The following is a 17,797-nucleotide window of genomic DNA, read 5'->3' on the forward strand; positions in this document are numbered from 1 at the left end:
GATTGTTAATTCTATGATTATTCCCACAGAAATATTAAATACTGCCTCCGAGTCCACTTTTTGAAAGCAAAAAAACGGATGCTGATTTTTAAATAAATCAGTTTTACGAACCATTAAATCTTTGGGTGAGTTTTCCAAAGATTCACATAAAATAGATAAAAAGTGCTTTAGAGACTTTGAAGAAGTTTAATGAGAATTCACTTAATTTATCGAAGGAAGAAATTACATTTTCATGACAATTAAGATAATTATATAGCCTTTCATTAAATTTCATTGATTTTATAGTTTTTTTATTTTTTTATTATAGAAAATGTTAATAAAGATAGATATGACATAAATTAAGGTTATTAGCATTTTCCTAATTAGGAGTATATAGTTTATTACTGGTGGTTGGTCAAGTGTGTCGTATTCTTTTAAGGGGCACTTAGATCAACTGAACAAAATAGGATTTCTCTTATTTCAGTAATTATTTGTGTTAATTAATCTCAAAATGAATGTATAGCTTAGTTGATTAGAGCACCGGACTTTTAATCCGATGGTCTTGGGTTCAAAACCCAATACATGTATTGGGATAACAAGCTTACTCCCTTATGTCAAACACCACTTAACGGGGAGGTCAATTTCCTTCAGCATGCTGGTTACTAAACCCAACAGTTTTACCTGGCTCGTTCCGTCGTACTTATTAATTGAAGCCTGAATTTACGACTTCTGTGTCTTAACTTTTATTTAACACGAAATATCTTGCATTTTATAAATTGTTTCGATTGAGCTTGTATAATTTACATGTGGGCAAGGTCCTCGCGGCGCGGCGCGCAATGTTCCTAACGATTCTTTGGAAAGTAATGATCCCACCTTCGCGAGACAACAAAAGGGTTATTGGCGTGAGTCACCAAAATAATCGGTCAGTAAGTTCGACATTGAAAAGTCTAAGCTAATTTGCCCCAATTTTGAGAATGTTATTAGTGAGCGTGGCTCATTATTTGTTGGTGAAAAGGCACGGACTCCGTTGAGTGATACTCGTCGTAATAACGAACCACTGAATGCTGAAAGAATTTTGGGCCTAAGGCCGAGTCAATAAAGATGTAATCTCCCAGATGCACGTGAAGTGGAACGTATATAAATGGCGAACACTTAATTACACTTGTTAATAGTGTGACTGCAAAGTGGATGGGGATATTAGCCTTGAGGCTACCCTCTCGCCATATGCTCTTTTAGTGCTAGACAAAAAGTCTGACAAGAAGTTTGGCCAGGCCTTAGAGGCGGATGACTTATCCGAAATGGTGGTCATTCGACCAGACACTGATTAAAATATCGTCGCTTCTTGATGAAGCCGTCCTGGCATGGTACAAGAAAGTAAATCTCTCCATGCAACACCGACATTTGTGTCAAGAAGCCAAATGGCAGATGGCATGGATATAAAAAGCCAAATGCTGCTAGCATACCATCACAGACTTCAAAAGGACGTTTTTCAGAACAATATGGTGGGATGTACAATGTACGGTGCGCTCGACTTAATCGATGGTTATTGTCAGTTGCTCATGCGAGCGAGCGACATCCCGCCTATAGTGGTTGGTAATGCCACAAAGCTTTCCAATGTCTTGGCTACTTTTAATCATCTAGTGATGCAACTGTGCCACCCTCATAGAGCTTATGCACATACATACTTCGATGACATTTTTGTTACAGTTGCCCAAAACAGGGCCGATCAGATGTAGAATATCACATCGCTTATTTACAAGCTGTGCTTGAGTGCCTCCGCACAAATAAGTTGGATGCCAACGCTTCGAAATGCATCTTCGGTGCAAAAGGAATTTCCTTTCTAGGCTGCTTCATTTGGAACGCGGCCTTAAAGCAGATTCTGCCAAGGTAAAAGCCATAGTCGATTGGCCGGTTTCAAAAAATCAAAAGAACTTACGTAAGTGGCTAGACCTAGCCAACTACGTGCACAAGTACAGCGAAAATTAGGCTGATACGGCCCGGCTATTATCCAACCTTCGGAAGGATATCAATTTGTGCTGGACAACCATCGAAAATGATGTTTTGAAGCAGTAAAGAACAGTCTGATTCATGCTCCGATTTGGGCCCTCTCAAATCCAAATTGGCCTTTCAGTGTCGTCTGTGACGCATCCGATTTTGTTTTATAGACACTGCCTATGTTAGAATCGGATGCGTCACAGACGACACTGAAAGGCCAATTTGGATTTGGGAGGCAGTGTATCTGTTGCATGAAAACAGATGAAGATGGACGGGAACGCGTAATTGCGTTCGAGCCTAGACAGCTTGAAGCTGCAGAAAAAACTATCCTGTTCATAACGAAGGTTGCTGGCCATGAAGTATGCTCTTGCCATATTCCGAGTACATCTGCTTGGCTCCAAGCCTTTTGTAATCTCTACAGATCATGCGTATTTACGAACAGCGACTAATTTGCCTCATCTCTTCCAAAGAACGGCTCGATGGCTTTCTTTCTTCGCCGAATACAACTTTGAAGGAAAGTATAACCCGGAAAGCGAAATGTTTTGGGTGATGCATTATCACTCCGCCCTGAAAATTAGCTTGTTTATGTGACAGCTGCGACGTCACCGATCACTGATCAAATCCATTCGGCATATGCCACGGATGACTAGTGCGTGGCTCTGCTTTTTGCTCTTGGCAGCAAGGAGTTTTAAGACTCGGATTTTATAATGTTGGCTTGTTCAAGAGGAAGCTTACATCGCTATTCTACTGATAAAGCATTTTGTTCTATTCGGCTGATGCGCGGAATTTCCGCGCAACATCGCTCCTCACGATGTGGAAATAAATTATAGAATCCTCTGTGAGGCACGCAATCCTATTTGTAGTGGTCATCTCGGTCGAGAAAAGACCTACGGCTCTGTGAGCCAAATTTTTTGGTGACGCAAATTTTATTAATGGGTCAGCACCTGTGTTCATACATACGAAACTTGTCATCACCCTTGGCGCACGCGATGGCAACGCTTGCCAGTTTACCCGTACCCACTGGGTGTCCGGAGTCCATTGGTATGGATTTTGTGTTTCGCCTACCGAAAGATTCGACCAGTAACACGAGCATCGTAGTCTTTGCTGACCATTTAAGCGAATTGGCTCGTTTTGCGGCTGTACCGGATACCATTGATGGTGAGGGTACAGCGAGGATGTTTATTGATCGTGTATTTCGTCAACGCTGGTAACCCGTGGCAATTGTCTCCGACAGAGATCCCCTTCTCACGGGTATCTTCTGGAAGTCGATTTTCCGAGTGCTTGGCACCAGATTAGACATGTCCACGGCGGATTATCCTCAGTATAAATGGTCAAACTCCACGTGTTTATAGCGTCATTGAAGGCGTTCTGCGCAGCGTATGTGCTGTGACGTCAATGCACTGGACCACAGTTCTCCCGGCTGTTGCGTTTGCGTTGAACAACGCTGTGAATGCCTTTACAGGTTATACTCTGTTTTACGTGAACGGTCTCACACACCCATACGTTCCATGAGCGCTAAAACTACGTGGTTCAGGGCTAGGTGGGGGAGGGATAGCCGATCGGCTTGCTGACATAAGCCCTATTACGATTGAGAAACAGGTTGACGAGTTTCTTGTAACGCGATTAATGTCCTTATACATGTGCGATATGCAATGGCTGATAGCCAAGACAAACAAGAGAACAAGCGACAGAAGCTGCATTAATTCTTATATGGTCGGTGACCGAGCATTGCTTATTGCTAAAACCTTACCTAACTGCGGTCTTAAAGATCAAATTATGTCCGCGCTTTATTAAAGCATTTACGGACGTGGTCAGAAAAGGCCTAGCATACACGCTTAACCTCCCAAGCAAGCTGCGTACCCGCCCAGTGTTCTACGTTGGCTTACTTATGCCTTTAGGGACCGCCCATATGGATTAAAAGGCACTTGCGCCGATTACGTCGGCTGCACCGCAGATTGTAGCATCCTCATCAGGAGGTTCAGCTAGCTCTTAAACGAGGCTAAAAACGCTTCAACTCCACGGGCCTTGGTAAGAAATGCGGGACGGGGCGAACACGACGGCCCCTCTCCCGTTGGTTTATGTTAACGTCAACGCTAGCATTACTCTCGGAGAGATCCTTGAAATTACTCTGTCCTTGGTAATGCATACCAGCACCACCAGTAGTATGCTTACCGAAGTGACATTTACGAATACTTCGTTCCTGGTGATGCATCCTGCCTTCGTCATCACCTCTTTGGTTGTCACGTTAGAACTCGTAGGTTAAGCGGATGCGGCCCCGGGTGAACCGGGTGCCTTTACACTTGCCACTGAATCGGGCGATGACCCCGACTCGCACCAGTCACATGCACTGGGAGTAGCAGGTGACTCACTACCCACAGTCCACTTCAATGTTGATCGATGCAACATTGATATCTTTCACATTGATCAAATAGACAATGCGTGATGAGCAAGAGCTAGATTGCTCTTCGCTCGAGGAAGCCCCCTTCTTAAATAAGAGTTACTTTCAAACAAGGTGGGTATACGTGGATGGCGTAAGCCATTCAGGAAAAGAGGTTTATACTTTATTGGAGTATGCATTAAAATGTTGACGGCAAATTCTTGAACTCGCTCAAACTTGTAAACGGGTGGACGTATCCGCGAAGTTTACTTCGAGGATACGTTTTGCACGTTTTGTCTGACTATCTGTCGCAGGATGGTCAGATGTTGACATCTTCAACTGTATTTTAAGCAAATTAAACACAGTTTGCCAAACCTCAGCGGTGTGCAGGGGGTCTCGATTCAAGACCAATTCACGGGGTAAGCCATGGAGGCGAAATATCGTGTCAAAAAAGTTACGAGCACAGCTTTCGGCTGCGATTGACTCCGGGACTGCAGCAAGATGTACCATCTTGCTAAAGTGATTAACAATCACCATGATAGCATTATTCTTGTGATCAACTTTGGATTTTCGAAGACAATGTCCATAAATGCGGGCTGCCAACACTCTGTCGGGACAGGCAGTGGTTGAATCGGAGCACAGAATGAAGCACTGGGCTTCACCCGTTAAAAACTTCGCAAGCACGTATGTACTTGCGGATGAACTCATACTGGCGTGGTCAGTAGAAGTCGCGACTTATCGCGAGGTAAGTCTTTTAATAACGATGACCACTTATAAGTGCGTTGTGGCACTCATACATGATGCGTAAACGCAAATCATTATGGGTAAGAATGACGACACAAGGTGTGTCACCAGCAATGGCTGTGTAGTACAATAAACCATTGCGTGTTGTGTATCGATCTGTTGAGGATCGATACGATTTTTATATTCCTTCCAAGAATTGTTACGATGGATTTCAAACGTGATCGATCAAACGTTTAAGAACCTTATCTTTTTGATAGGATCTTCTAACGTCGTCAAGTAATGTTGACAACGGCATATTGATTGTTGCGTTAGTGGGCTCATGCTCACTGTTGATTGTTGCAACAGTGGGCTAATCCTCATTGTTGTTTTGCGCAGCCGTTTAAAATCGACCGGCGCAAAAGGGCATCAGCGACGACGCTAAGTCTTTCTGGTTTGGATTCCGCGGAGAAGATATACTCCGCAATGACAACCATCTCGCCATTCTTTGCGAGAGATGTGGACTGTTTACGGCCGTACGTAAAGATGCATGGTCCGTTTAAACAATGAACGGTCTATCTTCCAAGAGATAGACCCTAAACTTAGCCAGTACGTATTTCATGGCAACGGGTTTCTTGTCATGCACAGGGTAATTGCGTTCAGCTGGTTGAAGGCATGCTCTGCGCCGTCTGTGTCAAATTGCATTAATGCACTGCCGATTGCGAAATCGCTGGCGTCACAGACCACATGAAATGGTCTGTCTCGGTCCGCAATCGCCAGGATTGGCGATTGCATCAAGTTTTGCTTGATACCCTCAAACGAACGCTGGCACTCAGCATTCCATGACCACTTTACACTTTCTTCAACAAAGAAGAAAGATGTTCCATCATTTCAGCATAATTGCGTGAGTACTCGTGCAGGTACGCTGCTAAGTGGAGGAATGTACGAGGTCCCTTTACACCGACTGGCACAGGCTTATCGGTGATCACCTTGATCTTTTCCTGATCCGGGCGTACAACGTGATCACCCACAATGCACCAAAAAAGTGGTATTTTGCTTGCAGCGAATATACACTTTAAGATTTGCATACAACTTATGCTTACACATAAGTGTGAAAAACTTTCGGATTTGCATACAACTTATGCTTACGCATAAGTGTGAAAAACTTTCGGACCTGGGTGCGATGTATTTAATGTCCGACTTCCCGTAATGGCTCTGTTATGAAGAAGACGGTATCAAAATAGCTCGGGGCAAAATCCCGCACCGATCTTAACAGATTGCTTACACATCTGTTGAATGTTACAGGAGCATTACGAAGCCCCTATGGCAAAAGCTTGCCTATAGCATTCCGATTCGGGTGCTTACTGCTGTAAACCGGATATTTTGTTCACGTGTAACGATCTGATAGAATCCATCCATCAAATCTATTGTTGAAAAGATGGCAATCTTTAACATTCTATCTATGATTTCGTCTTTTCGTGGTATCGCATTGAGCCGGTACCGTTGCAGCATTCAATTTTTTGAACGCATGCACAATCTGCCACCTTCATGTTGCTTTACGCAAACAGAAGGTCAGAGCGCTATGTGGAGAGATTGACTCTCTCAGATGGCCCGATGCTATGCTATCGGCAAAGAATTTGTCAATCGCTAATACTTGTTTACGAGGCAATGGCCACTGCTTCATCTTGAATTTGATCAAATCCTAATATAAATATTTGTCTATAAAGAATTTCAGGATCGGGACGTATAACGTTCAATCCGAGTCTTCTCATCGAGGACACTTTGTCCATCGATGAGCTGCTGATAATCCGTTCGCTCTCAGGAAATACTATTGCCTACCGAATATGGGCCACGTAGTTGTCATCTGTGACTCGAACACAGATCTGTTAGACTTTGTCACTACGTAGATCCGGCAAGAGTCGTGTCATTTTTAGCGTTGGCAATTGAGTTATCTCGGAAGTTAACTTCGAAGGTGGTATCAGGTCAAGTGTGTAAGCACCAGCGCTCAACTCGTTGTTTACTCAGATATTTAATGTATCAGTTCCTCTTTGAAAATTATTTCCAAAGGTACCTGGAAACCGTTGACCACAAGTTTCTGGGGACTTATACCAGCAGATTCTTAGGAGCTTATTCCCTCAAGTTCTATTTAGAAGTTATACTCCCAACTGTCTCCAGCTGTGGTTGCGCAACCGCAGCGAGATCCTCACGATCGAATCTTCAGTCGACCAAGAACTTTCGCACTGCGTTTCAATTTTTTTTAGATGTTGCTTTTCTAGCAGGCATCCTTGTTTCGTACCACTCAACTTATTCGAGTGGTCGAACTTCGGCTCTGCCTGTGCTTGTGCACAGCCGTCGGTAACTATGTCCACGTCACAATGGTGGACCTTCGACACTGCCTATGCTGTACACAGCCGTCGGGATCTAACTCTACAGTGTGATGGATGTCACACTGAGGTCTTGTGCAGTCGTGCAAACGACCGAGCCACAAGTGAGGTTATCGCTTGTGGACGCTCCAAGACGTTCATCAGATGACCATCCGATGAACGAGAGGCAGCCATCGTCACGAGTTAACGCTGCCAGTTTAAGCATGGTTCGTACTTTCTGAGCCATTAATCCAAGAATGACATCAAAGTTGTTATCTAAATCCAGTACGATGAAATTATCATCGTATTGTTTAACCTGACAATGTGTGTTTTGGATACCAACTACACGTTTCTTTACTGTTAGAGATGCGCTTTTGATAGGCGCACTGTCATCCTCGTTAGAGAGATATCGCGCTTAAAAAAACTTGGGTCTGTGATCTTCTAGCGATTGGCGTCGCCCTGACATCAATCGTGGATCCTGGTCCGACACTTCGGACTCGGGCATCCCGTGTCGAATGAAATTATTTGACGCCCCACAAATCGACTAGGGACCTTACTGACAATTTATTCGCCACTCTAATTTTTAAAGTGACGAGGTTAACCTCATCACCTGAACCACTTTCACACAATGTTTGTATGCGAGGAGCAACTTTTGTTGAAAGGAAAGCAAATTCTTTTGACGTTGCTGGATCAGTAGGGCGCTCCGTACTACCGGCCCCCACTATTTTTTGACGATCCGCCTTCCGTTGCGATTTCGCAACAGTGCCGGACTCGCGTCCTCTACCGTTTCTAGCGGGAGATCGATCGTTTCGCTCAGTATTTCTATGTATTGGGCGTGGGGCAATACACGCATAAGCGTAGTGGCCCACCTTTAAGAACGTTTGCATTTTTGCAACTTGAAGAGCGAGGTTTCTCGCTCTCCATTTACGAGAAGTCCAAAAGTTCTGAACCGCCATTTTCTTGCCGTCTGCTTAAACGATAAGGACCGGAATGGACAAATCCCTGTTTCAGGCTAAGCCCTCCTGTTTCGCTCCAGAGATCGCTTGATCAAGCGACTATAATTCGAGCCGAAACAAGTGAGCCTTAACAGGACCGAAAAGACAACCGGATACTGTAAGTAGAAGCTGCATTTGATCTTATGCGGTCAAGGAGCGAGTACCAATAAATGATATGAACCTACCTGCACAGATAGTGTGTGCAGTCTTTGGACCAAGCGACCACGCGTTAACAGACCATTTAAGGCTGTGATCAAGAAGGGCCTAACTTAAATGCTAACCTTTCGCGCAGCCGCGCACACACCCAGTGTTGTACGATCACTTACATAAGCGTTCGGAATCCTTCCCAGAAGGATTATACGCTTTCGCCGAGAAGACGGCTGTATTGTAGACCGCTGCATCCTCATTGAGATGACCAGATGACCCTTTAAGCGAGTTTTTTACGCTCTAACGTCAGACGGCACCGTCAAAGTACCACGAGGCAAAGCGAGAGTCTTGCGGAGAAGTGCGCCTCGCGTTTAAGAGAATAATGATGTCGCCGATGTTTCGACCACTTCCTGCGTTGAATGGTGGCGGGGGTGACCTTCGTCTGAGAACTCATGGGGCGTATGAGCTACCCCTTAAAAATAGCCCTTATGCCGTTGACGTTTTCGAACGCGTCGTTCACAATCAACTTGCACCGAACGACGCTTCCCCACCATTAGATGGGCGAATTCTTGGACATAATTTGGCTTTAGATCGTGATTGCACGTGCAGCAGAAGCACTAGTGTGCAGGCTAGCAAGGGACTCATTCTATGTACAATACACGGATTATAATTGGCCTTTGGCCTGTAACTTCGCAAATTCATAGCGAAGTAATTTCTATACGAACGTCCACTGCATTGGCGCTGTCTCATAGAGCCCATACATTCCTCAAACATCGATTCGATGAATACATCGGATATACACACTATCACTATATGCTAAGTTGCGTCGGGTAATAAAATAAATGGTATAGTTTCCATTTAGGACACTGATGCACCACGTGTTTAATCGTGCAGACGCGTGAAGTATTAAATTTGCGTCATGACTGGGGTAACATACCTCTCATTGAGGGTTTACGTGTCAGGAACTCCTCAGACTCGTATCTATAGTCAGTGATTCGGGTTGACGACGTTGTGCCTGCAACCTCACGGAGACGTTCGTCCACACTTATTTGTTCAAAGACGTCGTCACGGTGAGTCCTTACGGTCGCCATGGCCATGACACGACGACGAGCTTGCTCTTCTTTGGGGACTCTCGCTTTTACTGCTCATCGATCGAATCTGTGATAATGCGGAGCCCTGAGTCAGGTGGCATGCTTATATTTTTTAATGTGATGCAAGCTGCAGATAAATAATCATTTCTTCTGTTTCTGTGTATTCGCTATGACTATTAGAGGTGGTGATATTGATCCATGGGAAACATTGTCCATATGTATACTAAGGGTTTTTTGGACCCTTTACTTTTGGATATCTCATCCGAACTTCGTTCTTAATACTAATCTTTTTATAAAGTCATTATTATTAAGTATTTTTCTAGATCACAAACTTTCCTCAACATTTTGAACGGAAAATCAGAATGTTGTATAGCTCAAAATAAAAAAAAAGATTTTTGGTTCAATGTGACCCCGTCCCACTTATTAAAATTGCCTTGATATTCTATATGCGTGCATGCTAATTGTGGTATTTGGTCATAATTACCACGAGTCTGGCCACAAAAATTACAGAAAATAAAAATGAAGTATCGGTTTTTTTCAGGGAATACAAAAAATATACCAAAATAATAAATAAATAAACAAAAAATATTTAAATAATAAACAAATATAAAATATATTCCGAAAGCTTTAATAAATAAAATAATGTACCATGCATATATAATATACGTTCGAGTATACACAAACTTGGAATCATGAAGAGATTGGGTAACAAATGTGGTCGCCGCCATATGTAAATCTGGCGGCCAAATTCTATTTTAAAATTAGCTAGGGTAAGGTTTTGGATTAAATACTTAAAAAGTGCAGTTTTCTTTTTGATCTTAAAGCGTTAAGCTTTAAATTTTAAGAAAAAAAATCATTTTAAAAAATTTAATAAAAAAAAAATTTATTGGAGAAGAATTGTGCCTTCCTTAAGGCTTGCGCATTGATATGTAAGAAATAATAGCCTTTCTAAGGTATTTCCTCTTGGGCCCTAGTTGCAACTTGGTTCTACGAACCCCTGAACCCCTTGAACTAGGTTTTTTAAGCTTTAATAGCTTATACGAATACCTGAGTTGTTAAGCCCATTAGTTTAATAGAACTAAGCGACTCTCTGAGTCTGAAGGTCTTCCTCTAACTTTAGGAGCGAGGTAGCTCCGCTACAATATGTGTCAAATATCGTCTGAACAGCAGAATATTAACATGGAACAGTCTTTCAGAGTCATAATCTACTCAAAAGTTTATTAAATACGTGACTAGATTGAAGCATGCCAAAACTCCGACTTATGCTTATGACAAATCTCGATGAATAACAACGCCTTGAATACATATCTCTTGATGACACCTTCTCTACCTGAAGGCTAAGAACAAGTGTTGCATCCATAATAAATGGAATTTAGTAATTAACTTCTTAGAATAGGATAAAAGGGTATTTACCCATAAAGTAAATGTACCGCAACAACGGTTTAACCGATGTGTGCCTCATTACACCCTCCCCCATTAGACTGTTGACACCGAGTGACAACATTCACTTCATTTCCTCTTTTAGGTTGGAACATAAACAGCTAACCGTTCGGTTGTGTTTTTCTTTCATTTGTCTCATGACAACAAGCATGAGTCACAGACGCTTAGCACCTTCCTCGACGATGAGGAGATGGTGGACTTTGAAAGTCACTCTCCATCAGAGAGTGAGGAGAAAGAGCGTCCTTTTTACACACCTTCTCCGCCGGATGAACGTTGGCTGGCCCCGGATTCGTTCCCAGAACGTGGTGCCGCTGATGCTTTAACTGCATTGAGCAGGGCACGGGACCCGGAGTCCAACATCATTACTAATCCGCTCGATGAAGAGCTAGAGCAAGCAATCCTCATAGAGGAACAAGCTCGTCGTCGAGCTGTCGAGATAGCGAAATCTTAGTGCGGACGAGCGTCTCAAAGAGATAGCGGGTCACAGCTTGGCCATCTGGATCTCCGGTGACCCGGCGAAGACGCCTGAAGAGATCGCTGCTCGCGACGCTCTTCATGAGCGATACCTTACGCCAAAGGTAATGACGCAAGGTCAGTTTGACGCGTTTACGCGATCAAGCCTGTGGGGCTTCGGTGATCTCCATGAGGAAAATTTCGATTGTTTTGTTTCCAAACGAAACAAGGAATATTAACGAAGTCTCATTTGAGAACTGGTACCGGGACCGCCGCCTTCGTAATATTTTGAATATCAGAAAGTCTGCGGATGCGGCTGATGTTCATTTGGAACGGAAGCTTCGTTTCGATTTCGCTAAGCTTAAGGCCAAAGGCCTGTTCGGCCTTTATGCCACACACAAAGAAAGGCCTAGCCGATATTTCAGTGCTTCGGTTCACCGTACAATCCTGGATCGAAGCCGGACTGAGGCTATAAATCCACCTAATCCCACGTTTAGATATGGGAAGTGTCGTTTGACGCGAGTTGACCCTGAGCTTGGCGCTCAAAAACGTCAACGACGTACGGGCAATCTCGCCGAAGAGGTTCCTCGAACTCCCAAGAGTTTTCAGAAGAGGGTACCCTAGCCACTTCAACAGATACTGGTATCGACCCAAACGACGACGTCGCTTTAAAAGTTTCTCCACATGAAACTGAAAGTTCCCCCGCGCATCAAGCATCGCGGGAGGAGGGCGAAATTTCGGCGGAAGCATTTGATGCTCTAAGGCACGAGGTGCAACAGCTTCGTGAGGTCCTTGCTCGGGTTGAGAGATCTTTTGAGGCGGTTCGGGACCGTCTTTAACGCTGGAGCGTCAGCAGCCTTGTTAAGAGGGCCAGTTGGACATCCTGGTGAGGATGCAGCAATCTGCGGCACGACCGCCTGTCTCGGCGCAAGCGCCTTCAAGTCCACGTGGGAAAAGTCCCGATAGGGCTTAAGCAAGCCAACTTAGAACACTGGGTGTGTGCACAGCTTGCTAGAAAGGTTCAGCGTATAAGCTAGGCCCTTCTTGGCGACGACCGTAAATGGTCCAATAAAGCGCGGGCGCAATTTGGTCTTGAAGACCACGGAAACCAAGTTGATAGGTAGATTTTTAGCGTTTAGTAAAACTGGGTCCCCGACCATATAAGAATTTATACAGCTCCTGCCTTTGGCATCTTCTTGTTCTTTTTGTTTGTCTTGGCTATCAGCCGTCGTATCCCTTACGTGTCTTAAGACGCTGAATCGCGTCGCGAGAAACTCGCTCACTTGTTTCCAAACGGAATTCAATACTCAAAATTCTCATCATGAGGAACAACGACACGCGGAGGGTCTGCAGTGTCCGTTCAATAAAGCAATTGGTCGTTATCGATAGATTATCGATGTAACCTTGCACGCAAACGTGCCGGCAATTTAATATTTGAATCAGAGTTCCTGAGAGCTAGTAGTGGAGCTACACACTGTTCATCCTTGGCGTAAGCCGAACAGATGAATTCAGGAATAGGCGACATGATAGTCATTGAATGAGATAGCTCATAATCCGGCCTGCGTGATAACGCATTGGCCAAAGCACTCTGCTTGCCAGGCTTATACTTCACCTCGAAGTTGTATTCCGCGAAAAAGGATAGCCATTGGGCCATTCTCTGTGAGAGATGGGACGACATAGCCGCCGTGTGTAATGACGCGTGATCTGTATATATCACAAACGGCTTAAAGCCGAGCAGATGAACTCTGAATTTGACGAGAGCATACTTCATAGCAAGGTAACTCTTTGTCATAAACATAAACTGGGTAGTTCTTTTCCGCAGCTTAAAGTTGTCTAGACTCGAACGCAATAACGCGTTCACGCCCATCAACATCCGTAACAGAGCACTGTCAATGGCAAAATCAGATGCGTCACAGACGGCATTGAAAAGCCAATTTGAATTTGGCACTGCCAGGATCGGGGCATGCATACGACTATTCTTGACTGATCGAAAAGCATTATGTTCTGTGCTAGTCCAGCGCCATTCTGTATCCTTTTTAAGGAGATTAGATAATATACTAGCTATATCAGTGTAATTTTCGCATATTTATGTAAATAATTGGCGAGACCTAACCACTTATGCAAATCCCCAAGTTTTTATTAGGAATCGGCTAACCTAGTATGCTTTTACCTAAGCGGGACCCGCTCTAAGGCCTCGCTTTCCAATAAAGCATCCTTCAAAAAGGAAATTCGTCTGCGCCAAAAATGCTTTTAGATGCATTGGCATACAATTTATTTGTGCGCATACACTCGACCACTGCTCGTAAATGGTCTAAACAGTTTTCCATATTCGACCGACCCTGCTCCGCACGACTATGGACAAAACTTCTCGAAATAAGTTTATGCTTAACCTAGATGAGGGCAGAACAGTTGCTTCACTAGACGATCAAATGTTGCCGGGGCGTTGGAAAGCCCTTGTGGCATAACCAATCACTCCCATCACATACCGCTTGGGGTGCTAACCAAGCGGGATATCGCTAGCTCGCACGATCAGTTGGTAGTAAATATCGACTATGTCCAGTGCACTGTACATTGTACACCCCACCATATCGTTCTGAAGACATCCTTTCTAGGAATGGGGGGTTGTGCTGGTATAGTGACAGCGTTAAGTTTATTATAAGCATGTACAATGCGCCATTTACCATTTGGTTTTTTGACACAAAATGCCGGTGTCGAATGAGGAGATTTGCTCTCTCGCACCATTTCAGCCTCGTGCTTAGCACGGAATTATCGTTAATGACGTCACACTGCTCCCTTGGGTAGAGGCCATTGTCGTATGACACAGTATATGGTTCCCGTAACCAGGTCAATTTCATGACGAACACCTCTATCCGGAGGTAAAACAGATGGTGGATTATTACATACTACATCTTGAAATTCCGTAATCAAGGAATAAAATGGATCCGTAGGATCTTTAAGGATCGATGACCCACTTCACGCACTAAGTGCAGCTTTTGTGTCATCCTGGGCAGCTTCGTCTAGAAGTGACGATGAGGTTAACTCAATTGTTGGTCAAATGAGCACTATATCAGGTAAGTCGCCAGCCTTTAAGGCTCGGCCGCACTCATCAATAGACATTTCTTCTAGCTCTAAAAGATCATGTAATGAAGGGATTGCCGCAAGGCTAACTTCCCCCTCAATGTTACCGGTTATACCAATTACAAGCGTGTGTAATTGCTCTTACGTATTACTTTCTGAGGGTATAAACGCTTCATGTCCCTTTTGTCTTGGAGTGGAGACAATACGCCTCTTGAAGGCCGGGTTATTCACGTCCCCGGATTTTTTAGCCTGTATTGGTTATATACAAGACATGGTGTCTAATTTGACATCCGACAAGGAGTTAGGTAACTCAACTTCCTTGCGTTTACGTGTCGCTTCACGTACATTAAAAGGATTTGACCCAAAATGCCCTGGCGACCCGCCAATAGTGTCACTGTTTATATTCAGTATGGTGCCACCTCGGCCGACCATACTCGCTGGACTTAGACATGCCACTCCACGTATCTCTGTGATATTGCACCCTTGATGATTCGGCCTAAGCCAAAGGTGGGTTCATGACTCTCCAAAACTTTGCTAGGAACATTGCGCGTGGCGCCTAAGGTCTTAGACCTCCACTCGATCGATGGCATATGGTGTTCTAGTCAGGCCATACCAAGGATAACATCATATATCGAATCCAAATCAAGGACGAGATAGCGTTCCATACTGTCAAAGTCCAGAAACTTTATACCTAATTTCAATGGAACTTTGGGAACAGTGACACGAGTCCCAGTCGCTAAGCGGACAGTGATTGTATCACCCTCATGTGCTTTAAGCGTGTCAACGTATTGTTGACTTCCTTCAAGGGAAAAACGTCGAGCATAATTGCAAGACGCTCCTGAGTCAATATAATTGACCACGGCTTATCAAAGCCCTTTACAGTCGCTTGAGCACTAGCAATCCAGGCTTGCCATTAAGGACCGAGCTAATAGGGGATAGGTTATGTTTACTCTCACCTCCTAGAGATTCAACAGAGCCTAGGTCTTCCCCAGTAGGGCGCCCCGCACCTACTGGGTATCGACGTTTTCCCGCATCGTACCAAATCTCTGGTATAGGTCGGAGTTGGACCTCTTTCGAGCTTTACGCGAATTTCTTAGGGGGCAGGCCGGACGTAAATGTTTCGTGCTTCCGCACATATAACATCTACGGATGGTCTCATGCTGTTCCACAGCTTGAAGAGCCTCTTCTCCTTCCTCAACGAGGCTCTCCTTCCTCAACGAGACTTGGATCCATGGGTTCCGGTCTATTTGACGGTACCCATGCGCTCGAAGAGCTTGTATGGTACACTGGCGTGCTAACACGAGCAGACTTAAGTCTAACCCAGCGCGAGCGCTATGGTAACTGCCTCTTCAAAGTAGCAGGATGGGATCAAAATAATTCCGTCCGGGCAACCATCTCATTGACACCCCGACAATTGCTTCTTGCACTGGGTCTTGATACATAGTTGCAATGAGAGTTCTCAACTCCTGGACATAGTCCCCTAGGGTTCGTTTACCCTGTCGAGTCGCTAGGAGCCGTTCTCGCATGCGAAAAGCCTGATCAGGCGGTGCAACCATGCTGGTCATCTGCTGTTTCAGCGAATCCTATGAGGGAAAAGCGTCGTTTATAGACGTACTGCACGATATTGCCCACTCCATAGCTCTACCTCCGAGTTTGGAAATGGCCAAAGCCACCTTTTGCCGTTGCATAAGAACAAGACGGAATCAATGGACATTTCCATCTGCTTAAGCCAAAAAGGGAGATTTCTCCCTCAAATGTCTTCATATTTACAGCTAGAGGGCGAGCCCTTGGCTCTGAGTCAGGTACAGAGATGTACCGGGTTGTCATAGATGCCGCTAAGTGCTCCTGTACCTGACCGATCTGGGAGGCTTCGTATCGCATGAAGGCTTCAAGCCTTGTATGCAGGACCTCTGGTCCCTAGAAGATACTGAATTCCACGTGTTCAAGCCCAAATAAAGTTTTGAACCTGTCATAAGTGGCGCGTTGTGCTTCTGACAGTTCTGGAACCTCTTCCAATTTCGTGAGGGTTTAGTCTTGTAAAGACTCAGGCGTAGATTGACTACGAGTGCTACCAGGTGTAGCGAAGCTACCTCGCTCCTATAGTCAGAGGAAGACTTTCAGACTCAAGAGTCGCTTAGTTCTACTGAGCAATGGGTTTAACAACTCAGGGAGTCGTACAAGCTATTAAAGCTTAAGGAATCCTAGTTCAAGGGGTTCAGGGGTTCGTAGAACCAAGTTTCAACTAGTGTGTAAGCGGATATACATTAGATAGGCTTCTATCTCTTACAGGTCAATGCGCAAACCTTTTATGTATCGGGGCACTACGACTTGCACTGCTTCAGTACAAGTCAACTTCGCACTGCTTCAGTTGCGAGTGGTGCATTACGTTATTTCACGTACACTAGTACGTGCAGAGGAAGACTTATCTTAAAGGTAACTAGCTTAAAGAGGGTTATATGAAAACTGTATCGATATAATTAAGTGTCTCTTTTTCTATCTTTGTAAACTCTAACTTAATTATAATCTAATACTAAACATGTAATTGAATTCTTATCTCCATCTTATCTGTAACCCTCTCTTTGATTACTTCTACAGGTGATTAGTGTGCGGAATAAATAGATGTAATGGTCTATACCTATTTATGAATAAGAATTCTAAATATTACTATGTAAAGTAATATCCTTCAAATATTATCTACCTTTTAGATAATATATTAATTAACAACCTTTAAGTGTTAATTTCATGTAGCGATACACCCCGTTACATCACCCCTCCCTTAAACGACAATCACTCTGAATGTCATTGGATGGAGTGGTCGCAATGTGACCACTTAATTTTTAAAACGATGTTGATTGGTCAGAACCATCATTTTAAATTTCCATTGCATGATGAATCAACTCATGCGGGGTGTCGATAGTGCTGCGCCTTCGGCTGCGGTTCGTGCAGCCGCGGGTGACGCACTGTTATCTCTTGCGGCAGACGAAACGTCTGTCGTAGTATCTTCCACTCGCACAACACTAGATGTTGCGAGTGCACGTGGTGATTCACCACGTGAATACGACCCCTCTTTGGAGGTCGACTACGAATGCGAGTCGGACGAAATGGCCGACTCGGGGAGAATGGAACAGTCGCCTGATAGACGTCAGGCGGCTGACTATG

This window comes from Bremia lactucae, linkage group LG7 (genome assembly GCF_004359215.1).
Source record: "Bremia lactucae strain SF5 linkage group LG7, whole genome shotgun sequence".
Lineage (NCBI taxonomy): Eukaryota > Oomycota > Peronosporomycetes > Peronosporales > Peronosporaceae > Bremia > Bremia lactucae.